This window comes from Haemaphysalis longicornis, unplaced genomic scaffold (assembly GCF_048455015.1).
Source record: "Haemaphysalis longicornis isolate Haplotype H1 unplaced genomic scaffold, Haemaphysalis longicornis Haplotype H1 scaffold_6, whole genome shotgun sequence".
NCBI lineage: Eukaryota > Metazoa > Arthropoda > Arachnida > Ixodida > Ixodidae > Haemaphysalis > Haemaphysalis longicornis.
In genome coordinates, this window is record NW_027526407.1 from 193289627 (window position 1) to 193304038 (window position 14412).

Here is a 14412-nt window from a genome sequence, read left to right on the forward strand (position 1 = left end):
CTAAGAAGACGGGTTTATTGGCCGATGTTTCTTCGTACATAGCGCTGCTAGGAGTGCAAAAAATGTCCGCTGAACTATCAAGCCTCAAAAGTCAGAACATTTACCCGACTTAAATTATTCGTCACCGCAAGGAGATATTACAGCTTATGGCAAGCTTTATGCAAGGCTAATGTTGGAATATATTTTTTTTCCGAGCAGTGCAAGGTTATTATATTCTCTAAGCACGGCTGAGGAATAATACAAAGAACATAAAAAGTTTTTTGGCACAGAGCACTTCTATATAAAGGGTTGTCTAGAGGAAAAGTGCTTTATGAAAAATATTTCCTTCTCCTTCCAACGTGTATCTACGTATATAACTGCTCTCTTATAGGTCTGTGTGCAATGCTACAAAGAAACAGAAAAAAAGTTTTTGCGGTAATTATTGCTTTGCAAGTTGGTAATTAGTGCTTTGAAAGAAACAGGTAAGGATGTTTTTTCTTTTGTAGTGAGCAAGCTAGGTTCTTCTCTTTTCTAACACTAATGCTTAGGCATTTTCGTTGATAACCACCATATATAGTGTTCAAAAACAAAAACACAGGTAAGCCTACCAACGCTAGGTATTCCAGTTAAAGCTTGAGTATTTTTAGATTAAGCAGAGAACTCCAATGTCTGGTTTATTCGGGTCAGAACAGTGCTCTCACTTTTTTCATTTATGAAAAGATTCCAACTTGGTATTTTTTCCGAGATTCGTAAAAACAATAATTTACAAATTGGTATTTTCTCCTGGTAGGAGAAGTTAATATTCAGAACAAAGGCAGCAGGTTGAATACAATTTTGTGTATTTTTTTTGAAACACCACCACTAAAGGTCTATAAGACATTTCCCCAACTCACAAATTCCGTGCAGGTCACCCGGTTTTAGTTATCCTACTTTTGACCAAATAAACACTGTGGCTGATATTCTAATTTATTGGCGGAACATTGTTACGCATCGTAATAAAATTCAAAAATATTGTCTTCTATAAAAATATTTTGAACATCCCTACCATGTTATAAGGTGCGTGTTCTAGGGTGCAGTTCTGTTCCCTTTGAAATACTTATGTTACAAAACGCTCCTCTTTATTCTTTAGAATGCACGGGGATATGTCCGCGAGGCTAACCAAAAAATGATGTCATTGCTAATCTAGACCCCATGTGGCGAGCAGCCAAGATATGTGTACAGAACTGAAGAATACCTAGCTCACCACTCCATTTCCCTAGCACCTAATGTATAGGCAATCGAGCATGCTTTAAACTAAGAAACATGACAATGATAATATAGAGTTTTATATTTAAAAAAAATCAGGAGCTACACGTTTGGGGCTCATGTTTCGCTTTAATGCAACACTCAGAAAGCTTGCGTTCTGCCATAACTTTAGGGTTGTTTTTATTGCAACTCAATTACGGGGACTTATTGTATCGACGAATTGAATTAAAACCGATTTTATTTTGTTAGATGTTAAAAACGGTCCATATCTAAACTTCCGATGCTCTGATTCATGTGCTATAAATACCCTTTTTCTTTGACTGTGTCATCCAAGAACGATGCGAGCAGTAGCAAACAAGTAGATTTGCTATTTCTTAACGGCCTCTGCCCACACAAGGATTAGCTTGGAACAGGATCAGTGCGGGGCTGTGTTGCCGATTCACAAACATCACAGAAGTAATTGCAAGCAAAGACGTGGTATAACCGGAGGTAGCACGTAACACCTGAACGCGTTGGAACGCCAGTAGAGCAGGTGCAACACAGCCGCCCAGAATCCTAACTACATGGATGCCTTGACGTGTCGCAGAAAGCGTGCTGACGCAAATCTCGTATCAGGACGGAGCAATGAAACCGAAATAGTCGAGTATACTGGGTATGTTAAAAAGGTGGTTAAATCGTTTCCTGGCAAAATAAAAAGAAACGAAAGGAAAGAAAGAGTACAAAATACGATGTACTTGCAAAAAGTGGGTATTACGTATTGCCAGGCTTTTTTCTGCAAGCACTTAGCAGATTTGGGTCCAATGAGAAAAGTTTTAGGTGCTATTTTAGTAGTATTTTGCGAATCTTTTTGTAGCATACTTTACATTTTTGTGTGTGGTCCTAGTCAGCGTTAGCATGCATTTTCGAATAGTCAAATTACGCTAGGAAGTATTTACCCGTAACGTTTCTGTGAACTATTGTATTTAAAACATAAAATGGTATGTTAAGAGACGAAAAGAGATAAAACAAAATTATTATGATCGATTTTGATTTATACAATGCTATTGTTTTCCCAAACCCACATGTCAAAAATTAAAAAAAATGTTTCCGAGATTTTCCGTTTATTGCGGTTTTCGATGTTTTGCTAGGGAACTTACTTCTATAACCTCAACGTAAAGAGTAATAGGCTTCTATTTTCCCGTGTTGCCGTGCGTAGTTTGGAGAGCTAAGGCTTTGACATGCATGCGAGTATTGCGGGTTATGTGTGTGAGCTGTTAAATAATATTATCTTTGTCATTTTTTTTGTGCGTTTGCACACATAATAAAACAGTAATCATTGTATTTGAATCCTCTATTTTTATGAGACTGACACAAATTTTGCTTCCCTTATACTTCTGGATATTTTTTTAAACATTATGTATTTGTTTGTGTAAAGAACTGAAGCTCTAACATCAAAACGCCTTTGGTTTAAGTAATTTCCAAGGGACAGCGATTTAGGTGTAAAACATAGGATTCAAAAAGTTGTTACAGTGTGATACCGTGAGGCCACCAAATAAGAGATACCGCAAGAGAATAGTTGTATATTATGAGCGTTCGGAAATAAATTATTTTGTCATGCACGCAAAAGCAACTTGAACAGCCGATTTGTTATTTGAAGAAATATTTGTAGACAATTCTGAGAATTGTGTTTTCTTAGTAGCAAAACCAGGGAGGACCACAGAATCGCCCTACTAGTTCTTCACCGTAAACCATAGTAACCTGAGTAGTGAAAGAAAGAAGAGCCTCTCACCGTTTAACTTATTCAAGCCCCAAAACAACTAGCGGAATACCACTGTGAGGGAAGGATTAGGCACCATGCTCTGCTTCTATACTACCTCATCTGTGTACGATATCACACAATCTTGACACTAATTTTCCTCCCGAACAGCGGTTTCTCATTGTATACATGACAAACGCCATAGTGCAAGGGAGAACTCGATACACAGCCGAGATGTATAGTGACAGTTACGGCCGCTTTTTCTCTAATTCAAGAAGTGGTATAAATATTTTCACTGTTACTTCGCGCAGGTGATTTTTATGTCTTCCTCAAATGTAAGCACTGGCCTAATAAACATGATGATATGGTTCATTTTTCGCTATAAATGCGACTGGAGTACCAGGGTGGTTTTTCCACCAGTTAGAATATTTTTTTAAAGCACTCGTGAGTTTTTCGATAAAAGTGGCAAACACATAGCACTTGTTAACGCGAAACACCTCGGCAACTTGTTTAATTGTCCATCGTGAGAAGAAAAAAAAAATACGCGAGCGCAGACCTAGAATCGGTATTATATGTAGTTACATATGCCCAATTTTAGGTTACCCTTCTGCTTATTACAAATTAACCTGTACACTCCAGGTTCTTTTACGATACAGACACGCGTCTATCTATCAAATATTTGTGGTATTTTTGACATTAAAGGAGGCAACAAAATAAGGATAGAAATAAACTACAATAAAAACAAACATCCTAAGGATCTCTCTGAAAGCCACATGTTAATGCAATTATAGTACCGGTCCTGTTTCAATAAATGCATCGTTTCAAAAGTTATCTAATTGCGTTTTTTTCGAAATTATTCAACCTGTTTTCGAAGATATTGGTTTACTAAACCGAAAATTGTATGTTGGGTTGAAGGAAAATACTAACATTCACGGGTACTTACACACTTTTGAGCCAGTGGCCTCAAACTATTTTGTCAAACAATATTGTGTGTAACTTCATATTATTGTCAGGTCTTCAACGTTTGACTGCTGATGCTGATGTGGGCACTTTAGAATACATCCCCGCTTTAGAAAAATCTGTTGCTTGGTTTGCACTATGTTCGTTTTATGAGCTGTATTTGCGACGTAGTTTCACGTATTCACTGTCCTGCATGTTTTATCCAACTCTTACGCTCATCATCATTTCCAATTTTTTGCGTTTTATTATTTACGGTTGTAAAAATTGAAGAATTCTCCACCGTATTCTCCAACTAATGACTACCTCTGTAACTACGGTATGAAAAGTTCTACTTTGCAGCAGGGCATATGCCTGTGCAACAACTTTTTGGGTAGGCGCCCACAGCCAATATTTTACATTACCTTTAATGAGTTGGAACCATCAAGATCTTGTGGTCCAAAAGTACTAAGCGCGCTTCACACTCACGTTGACTATGCTGCGAATCTCACCAATTTTGAAAATTGACCGTTATAATTTACCTCAATTTATTCTGTGTTTTTAACCAGAATTTGATTTCTGTTACTTTTACCACAAATTTGATAAAAGGGTAGTATTTGATCACATGCTTTATATGAAAGCGTTAGGTTGTTGATCCTGCAAAACAGACGTTTTTTTTCTTTCTGTCACGGTTAGAAATTGCGTCGCGGAGTAAGCCACAAATGAAGCACCTTTACGTTTTTATGCCACAGACATGATCTGCAAATACGAAGCTGAGATTGTTACCTCGTTGAACCTTATTTGATGTAGCGCATGCGGTGCGACACCCGATTGTGTTAGCACGTAAGAAAAAAGAAGATCCCCTAAGTCATGCACAACACAGATCCAGATCAAACTGTGGCGTGAGCCCTCTGTGCGCTTGAAGAAGTAATTCGCGTCCATAGGCGAAATAGGAGACGAAAAAGCATAAACTCTACATTGAACCACTAGAACCTTGCGAAGTAAGGCACGCCAAACACGAAAAAAAAAACAGCAAAGATATGAAAGTACGGGCTGGTAGTTAGGAAGTCTCTTATAGAAATGATTATGCTCTCGCCCTCTAACCACGAAAGGAGGTGGAATTGCCTCAAGGAGCTTTTTTCTGATCAGTCGATCAATTTTTGCACCACCCAAATTGTCGGGGTGCTAGAAATACAGGTACGGCCCACTGCCACTGACATCGTGGCACCAGAAGTCATCATGCCTGATGCATTTGTGGATATCAAGACAATATATCACAGTTATGATCAGCTGGAGGGGACAGTTTGTTAGTTTTGTACTACGCCCGTGTTCGTAAAGTCGGGGTTAGTAACATATCATTATTTTGCAAACTTTGGTGCTATAAAAAGATCAAAGAACCTTTTTTCAGACAAGGATCTATAAAATTTTCATCGTTCTCCTATACCACCTGAGCAACAACCAGTGACTGAAATCAAAAATGCTCCATTTGTGTCGGAAGGATGGTGCCGGATAGAGGTGGGTAGACCCAGGTGGCTAGACCCAGGTGGGTAGACCCAGGTGCGTAGACCAGAGGTGACAGAGCCAGTATTGAAACTGAGCAGGAGAAGCATTTTTCTTCAATCCCTTCATGGGCCATTGTGAAAGCCCAAATTGTAACAGGTTTTTCTGCAATGCTTTCTGGCAGTAGCACTTTACATTTTTGGGTTTGACTGCACTTTCAAAGCATTCAAGCCCAGTGTTTTAACCGTGTTTCATTCCAACCACTATCATTGTCATGATCCTCATCAGAGAGAGTTGGCTTTTGGCAGTCAGTTGTGGGGCACTGCTTACGAATAGAACGTTTCCCTCTACAATTAATGTGTACGTGTGTGCAATTTTCCGCCTATCTTTTTAAAAGTGCGATATTATCCCCTTGTGCATGTACAATCTATGCAACAGACTTTCATAATTGATAGGGTGAATATTTTCGAGGCAAAATGTGAGGCACATTGTTACTTAGCTCCATGCGATGAGGGCTTCTTTTATGAAAAATCTTTATTTAGCAAGATGTGTTTCTTAGATGGGCTGAAGAAATACGCATATGGAGAACAAGCAGTCAAGAGAATGACGTGAACCTACCATCATCGGCTAAACAATAGCAGCGGCGTTTTCTGTGTGAACATTCATCTCTCAGCTTTTGTATTCGCAGAACTGTCAAGTTATATCGATAAAACTGGTCATCAAAGGAGAACATGCCAGTCAAGTCGATACAGGGCAAAACATTCTACCTATAAAAATATTCTTCGGGGTATACAAACACAAAAGAAGAAAACAGGCACAAGCGCCGAGCACAGATGAGACACACGGGCTCGGGAAAACGCTGAAGAAATACAAAAAATAAAGGCATCGTTAGAGGCAATGTAGGTGACCGAGAGAAAAATTATGGACTACAGCTTGTATATGCTAACAGTTTTTCACAAAGAGATATTTCAGAGAGAATATTACCTTGTCATTGTGTGCAATTTTGATCACCTATAATATAAAGTACAAGGATCTTATTCGGCTCTCTAATATGATAAAAGTTATTCTTCGATACGTGCATGACATATTGGGGATAAATCCTGAAGAACATTCTTTTTCACAAGTAACAAAATGTTCGCGTACGTACTGCCTTAAAGAGAAACCCAAGGTTTTGGCCAAGCTTTTGTCCTCTAGTTTTTAGTATTTTGACGCCCTGTAATAATTTCCTTCAATAGAGAAAATTGAAGGCCTGATATTATGCGCTAGTATGTATGAGTAAACACTCAGTGTTAAGGAGCACAAATAATCATCGTCATAAACACCGGTGTAAAAAAGATATACTGCGTAGCTTCTAAGATCAGTAATAAAGTGAAACTCAAACGCGTCTGACGTTGAGCAATATATGTGTCTACGGGTGTGTAACACCACCGCGCAAACACAGACGCAAAATTGTCCGCATTAGGTCTCTGACAATTCCGCCTTTTGATAAAAGCAAGAAGCGTGCAATGGTTTACCTTGATGTGCACAGAGCAAAGCGAATTGCCTACTTTGTAGAAAATAACTCTGAATTTCCCCAAAATGGGTAGTCTGAATTTCGTTCGGAACATTGAATTTTCTGTTATTTGTCCCAAGAATTCTGACGCCTCTAGAATATTCCAAACTACGGTAGCAAGCAGAGTCCTAAAATCTAAGGAACATGCCCCATGTACATCAATAATGTTGTTCGGTCCCCATAAAATGGGTGATAACTTCATAAATGGGTATGTATATATATATATATATATATATATATATATATATATATATATATATATATATATATATATATATATATATATATATATATATATATATATATATATATATATATATATATATATATATATATATATATATATATATATATATATATATATATATATATATATATATATATATATATATATAGGGTTTGGAAATGAGGGGCTCGTGAAATACAGAAAGAAATGCCGGCAGTCTACAACGCCAAAGAAGGCATAGGGGAATGATTAGACTATTTTTTTTTCCCGTTAGTGTCATTACATTTTTTTGTTATTAATTACATGAAAAAGAAAGAAAGAAAAACACGCGCCCAGAGTGGGGACCGAACCCACGCCTTTCGATTAGATCTCGAATGCCTTACCAACTCGGCTATCTGGGCGACTGTGTTCTCCGTCGCTTTCTGGGGTATTTATATTTACTACAACTATATCTGACGCTTGAGGGTGGTAGCCAGCGCCACTCAGACTACACGGGGAGAAGGGGACCTTCTTTTCAACCCCCGGGGCGTGACGCGAACTTCTACAGCCTGTCATAAGCGGGTAACTGGCGGGAAATCCTCTTATGCTACCTTGGCATCAAGGCTGCCATAACCGAGGCCCTTGCTAAGCTTTCGCACGATAATAGGGTTTGGAAATGAGGGGCTCGTTAGGAAATACAGAAAGAAATGCCGCCAGTCTACAACGCCAAAGAAGGCATAGGGGAATGTTTAGACTATTTTTTTTCCCGTTAGTGTCATTACATTTTTTTTTGTTATTAATTACATGAGAAAGAAAGAAAGAAAAACACGCGCCCAGAGTGGGGACCGAACCCACGCCTTTCGATTACATGTCGAATGCCTTACCAATTCGGCTATCTGGGCGACTGTGTTCTCCTTCACTTTCTGGGCTATTTATATTTACTAGAAGTGTATCTGACGCTTGAGGGTGGTAGCCAGCGCCACTCTGACTACACGGGGAGAAGGGGACCTTCTTTTCAACCCCCGGGGCGTGACTCGAGCGTCTACAGCCTGTCATGAGCGGGTAATATATAAATATATATATATATATATATATATATATATAAATATATATATATGTCAATAAACGTCAGCACAATATAATATATATATATATATATATTTATATATATATATATATATATATAGATAGATATCTATATGGCACATGGCATATATATATATATATATATATATATATATATGCCATGTGCCATATAGATATCTATATATATATATTATATTGTGCTGACGTTTATTGACTCCCGCCAACGGTCACGTCGTCAACTCAGGCAGAGTCCGAGCGGACGTAGCAAACTGGGGCCGAGGTTCGAGCTTTGCGCTGTGCGAGCACACACTTCGTCTCCTTCCCAAAGCACTGCATGGCACATAACCTTATCGGAAGATGGTCCACCAATTGCTGTGTTATGACAGGACACAGCCACTGGAAAATTGTCCATCTGCTAATGTTCAGGTTCTTCGCTACAGTATGCAAATATATATATATATATATATATATATATATATATATATATATATATATATATATATATATATATATATATATTTATATAACTTTACACACCGTAAGATGGATTTATTGCCGAATAAAATGTAAAAGCAAGTGGGACGTACGGCTGACTCTCACGCACTCTTCTGGCGATCTACCCTTAAGATGATCCCTGTGCGGCTCACTGGTTATTTGTTTTCCTTTGTTATGTATCGTACGATGGCGAAAGTGTTGACCACTGTAATCACAAACGATGCTATGGACGGATGGCTGGTCTGGCGGCTTTGGCATTTGTCCAGGAGTCTTTGGGTCCTAGCAGCGTCTTCGGCTAACTGGACGGCCCAAACTTCATTCGACGGGTCTGAGCTGAGCAGTACGGTCTCCCACTGCTCATTAGTGCTAATTTTGCGGCCCTGTGGAGTCGCCTAAAGACATGCCCTTAATATATGTGCAAGATGTGCCCATTCCTTGCATCTCCGACATTTATCTGAACACTGTCCCGGATAACAATGACTATACGCGATGGGGTTCGGATACGAGTCCGTCTGAAGAAGCCGCTAAACCACAGATTGCCTTTTACTGACGGATGGATAAAGGGGGGGTAGCGGGCTTGTTCAAGCCGGTAATGAGTAGTCAGCTCACTGTAAGGTACACGCCTGTCTCTGCCCGTCCAGCGAAGCGAGTGAGCGTCTGGGTCAGAAGTGTCGACGCCAGCTCGGTTGGTAAACCTCGAGCCGCATCGTGCGCACACTCGTTTCCGGCCAGGCCCGAGTGGGCCGGTGCCCATATAAATTATATCTTCTCGTTCCGCTCGTCATGGGATCGAGAGTTTAGGATTGGCACGCCTCGGGTGAAATTCGCCCTCTGGAATAATTTAAAATAGCCGACTTAGAGTTGCTAACAATGAATTTAATTTTTGGTGAAGCTATCATCGCCAGGGCGATGGTCGCCTCTTCACCCACCTCTGTGTCCGCCGTGCGGACCAAGCATGAGGCAATTGAATCTCCACGGAAAATGACCACTGCGAGTGCCATGGCGTCGCGAGCAATGTAATCATCGGCGTCTACGTATACCACGTCCTCTGGTTTTTCACATCTTTTGTGTGGGGCTTTGGCCCTGGCCTGTCGCCGCTCTTGGTTATGTACGGGGTGCATTTTTTTTGGTAGCGGTGGTATGTACATGCGATCGCCTATTTCTGCTGGTAGGTCTATTTTGGGTCGGGGTATCCCTGCGGGAAAAATGCCAAGCTATTTGAGGATCTGTCTGCCTGTTAGACTGTGGATAAGTCGCTCCCGCTGTGACAGGCTTTGAGCTTCGATAATCTCGCTGAGGGTATTGTGAAGCCCGAGTGCCTCGAATCATTCGGTTTGGGCAGTTAACGGGATCCCTATGACCTGTTTATAAGCCCGCCTTATCATGGCATCTAGCTTGGCTTCTTCATCGCGTTTCATGTGCAGGAATGGGGTGACATATGTTACTCTACTAATAACGAAGGCTTGTACCAATCTCACGAGGTTGTGTTATTTCATCCCGTGGTGTCGATTAGCTATTCGTGAGATCAGGGGAGTTTTTTGGTGTACGCTCTTTTCGAGAGCGAGTATGGTCTCTGAATTGCGTTCGTTCGCCAGGATGCGGAGGTACAAGACTCGGATACTTGAAACTGTCAAGATGCGTTGGCCTCCGCATGTAAAGAGCTGAATGCCTGGAGGTACTGTGTCTGTCTGGCGTCCCCTGCTAGTCGGGCGATATTGTAGGAGCTCTGATTTCTCTGGAGAGCAGTTCAGGCCACGGGGATCATGTAAGTTTCTATTACCTCTATTGCCCTTTGTAGTGTGTCTTGTATCTGTCCGTCACTGCGACCCGGAGCCCACAGCGTGACGGCATCTGCATACATGCTGTATTGCAAGGCGTGAATAATATCCAGGAGTTCGGGGAGGCCAATCATGGCTACGTTGAACAGGAGCGGAGAGAGGGCAAAGCCTTGCCGCGTCCCCTAGCTCTCCAGTTCCAGCGTGTCCGATTGAATACCCCCTACGCTGAGCGTAGCCGTGGGGTCCGAAAGAAAGTTGCTAACGTAATCGTACGTCCTGCGGCCTAGACCCAGTTTGGTTAGGGTTTCGTGGATGGTCGTGTGTCTTACGTGCTCAACTGCTTTTGTGAGATAAATTCCCAGTATAGCCCTGGTGTCTAGTGTTGAGCAATGCACTCCGTCTATGATGTCATGTTTAAGTCGAAGCATCACGTCTTTTGTTAAGAGTTTCGGCCGAAAACCGAACATTGTGTGTGGAAATAGACCGTTTTCTCTCCATGTATTTGTTGACTTTGTTGAGGATCAGGTGATTCATAGGTTTCGCGGCACATGAAGTAAGAAATATAGGTCTTAAGATTTCTATCTGGAGCTCGTTGCCTGATTTGGGCATCATCACTACCTTCGCGGTTTTCCAATGGCCCGGGATTTGACCCCGTTCCCAGCTCACGTTCATGTACTGGGTTAAGCCCTCGCGAGAATTGTTCCGTAGCATTTTATTTGTAATGCTTTCGGGAACCGGGGCGGAGCGGATTCGCAGGTTGTGAATGGCACCTCGTACTTCGTGCGCCGTGAGAGGGCAGTCCATGGTTTCGTTCCCGGTCCGTGAATATGGCGGGAGAACTTCTGCGGAGCAGTCCCCTATGTACTTCTGTCGAATTGTTTCAATTACCTCTTTGTTGGAACCTTCAAATCCGTGAAGCAGAATACACAAGTTGTGTCTTTGCATGGTCTTGCTTCTTTAACGGGTCAATGAGGCAGCGGAGAAGATTCCAAGTTTTCGCAAAACCAATCTAGGATTCCATGCTTTCGCATGTACTGTACCAGTTTTCCCGCATCAGTTGATTGGCATAGTTTTCAATGTCCCTATTTAGGGCGGCAAGACGTCGTCGTAAGTTACGATTTATTTTTTTTCGGAGTCTTTTTAGTAAGCCTTGTTTGGCCTCCCACATGTGTAGGAGTTTAGCATCAGCCTTGTAAAGATCCGCCACTACCGGGATATCCTTGGTGGCTTGCTTAGTATCCCTGTGCAGTTGCTCTGCCCTTTCTTGAATATCGTCTATGTCGGTTGTAAGAGGGACATCGTTTATATCATAGACACGCTCGGCGGCTCTGACCTTGCGAAAGGTATCCCAGTCAACAGTCCTAAGTTGATTCCCATTGTGCTTGGCGATCCTAGTCTTCACTGTGATAGTGATAATATAGTGGTCACGACCTAAATTTTCGTGTGTGTTTAGCCACGTGGCTTCTTTGCGTGTGTTTTTAGTGAACGTAAGGTCCGGAGTCGCATCATCGCTAACACTATTTCACATTCGTGGTTGGTGCGCCGAGTCTGTTACCATGGAAAAGCCCTTCTTCTGCGCGTCGAGCCATAGCTTCATACTCTTAGTCGTTGCGCGCTTGCATCCCCACTCCGTGTGATGGGCGTTGAAATCTCCTGCTAGAATTATTGTGCTCCCTCTTGCTAAGTCAACACTTTACGAAAAAGGTTTGCGAATCTCTGGTTGCTTCGTGGAGAGCTGTAAATGTTTAGTACAAAAATGCTGCTTCTCCTGTGTTTTATATCTGTGAATAATTTCACAAGAACGTGGTTCGCAGACGTCGTGTTCTCTCCGATGTCGCGACGCACGGCTGGAAGGTTCCGCCTCACAAGAGTGGCTACTATTGGTTTATTTTTTTGACATTCACCCGACGCGCCCTCTTCCAAATCGCAAAATGATTTATAGTTTGACAGTTTTGTTTGGACGCCAGTTTCCTGGAGACATATGACGTCTGGCGCTTCATCCGAACCTGTAGTTGTAATAAATTGTTCTAAGTTACCTCGTTTTTTTGGAACCCCCGACAGTTCCACTGTCACAAGACCAGCGCGTTACTCTTTCTCTGCTGCATAATCTATGGGCGATGCATACTACAGAGGAGTTATTGTGCCTTCCACTATTGTGGGTCGGGAATATGGTTTGTTGGCTTTAATGGGACCCGCGCACCCTTCCCGCCCAGCTTCGAGGCGTGGGATGGCGGCTTCTAGAGCTGTTACTCTGGCGTTCAGCGCTGTGATTTGACTTCCAAGACTCGCGGCAAGGGCGTCTAATTTGGCGGCAGGCGTGGCGCTAATTTATTCGGTAAGCTTTTCACCAAATCGGAGGAGCGTTCCTTCATTAACGTATTTATTTCCACCCGACGGGGCGTGGCGTTGATCTGAAGCTAATTCCTTCGCTCTGCGTTTTGATGGAGGGGAATCTGATTTCGATTCTTCAATCTCATCACCAGACGAATTATGGATGATCGGAATTTTTTTTATTTATTTCATATTACCCCTAAAGGCCCTCCATGAGGGTATTACAAAGGGGGGGAGGGGCATACACGCACTGAACACACATGTTCAAGCAGTATCAGACAAAATAGAAGAAAGTAGAAAAGAACAAGAAAACCTGGGTTCAAAAAAAAACGATAGAAATGAACGAGAAAAAAAGAAAAGAAAAAAAGAAAAGAAAAAGCAAATTTATTACAAAATATGGCAGGAATACAATGTGTTAAAAATAATTTGAACGAATACACGGATTGCGCTTGCGCAAGACGGTGACAAGGAAATTGCTCTACGGAATTTGTTAAGTACAGTTAAATACAGAAAAACGATGAAGGGCAAGAAAGAGAACAGTGGTGGGTGCACAATAATACATTTAAAAAAACAGTACAATTCAAACCATCACGGTTGGCGAAGCAGTTCTTGAAATTTAGTAATGTCAGTTTGAGTTGCTATATGTGAGGGTAAATCGTTCCAGTCTGATATGGTGTGGGGCAGGAATGAGTGTGAATACAAGGACGAGTGACACAGTGGGCGCTTAACTTTGTTGGGATGATCCCTGCGTGAAAAAATGGCTGATGAAGGCTGAAAGAAATCGCTGTGAAGTGTTGGGTGGAAGTAGATTTTATGGGAAAGGGACAGAAGAGCATGAGCGCGACGAACGCATAACTTATCAAGTTCAGCTCGCTGTTTTAATGTTGTGACGCTTCAAAATGTAGAATAATCAGAAAAGATGAAGCGAGCAGCACGGTTCTGGAATTTTTGGTGGTACTGTTGCCCCCAATGGCTTCTTGGGGGGCCGAGGTTTGCCTGCTACATTCCCAGAGTTGCAAGAGGGAGCGACTGATTTGGACTAGGATGGTGTCGTGCCATCGCCGGCGCCTTTGAGCTTAGATAACTCTGATTTAAGCAATTTGTTTTCTGCAAGAACGAGTTCCAGCATCTGTTTGATTTTTACAATTTTGGATTCCTGTTCTGCCCTCCCTGGGCTAATTCTGTGGTCCGTTTCTTTGTTATTCGGCAGAGCTTTGCTGTTGGAGACCGCAATAGCCCAGCTCACCTTATTTTGTTGATCGCTGCCTTGTGAATGCCATTTATTTGATAAAAATTACGCTTTAATTTTATAAAAAAAAGTTTCCCCTCATGTCCTACACCAATATAACTCAACCAAACACCGTCCATGAATCATGCATTGATTTTACCTTTGCAATACCATTTTTTACGTAATAAATGGTGTGGTTAGGGGCTGTTTTCTTCTCTGTGGTTTTACTGTTTCTAGAGTGATGTGAGGCAATTTAACTAACGTCGCACGGGTAATTGTTGCGGATGCCTTTCAGAGCTCTGCTTTCCAAGCACATTCACCCGGTGCATTGGCTCCATTTTT

The 14412-nt window shown here is 41.6% G+C and overlaps 1 long non-coding RNA gene and 1 other non-coding gene across 2 annotated transcripts in view; one reads left to right on the top strand and one right to left on the bottom strand.

Annotated features, from left to right (window-relative positions):
- The first annotated feature begins 325 nt into the window (after window positions 1–325).
- Window positions 326–14412, top strand: part of LOC144142140 (uncharacterized) — an 80214-nt gene continuing 66127 nt past the window's right edge. The window contains exon 1 of the long non-coding RNA XR_013316856.1: window positions 326–461. This is a non-coding gene — a long non-coding RNA (uncharacterized LOC144142140). The remainder of the gene's footprint in view (window positions 462–14412) is intronic.
- On the bottom strand, window positions 7503–7574 carry Trnar-ucu (transfer RNA arginine (anticodon UCU)). The gene has a single exon. It is a non-coding gene; the product is annotated as a tRNA-Arg (tRNA).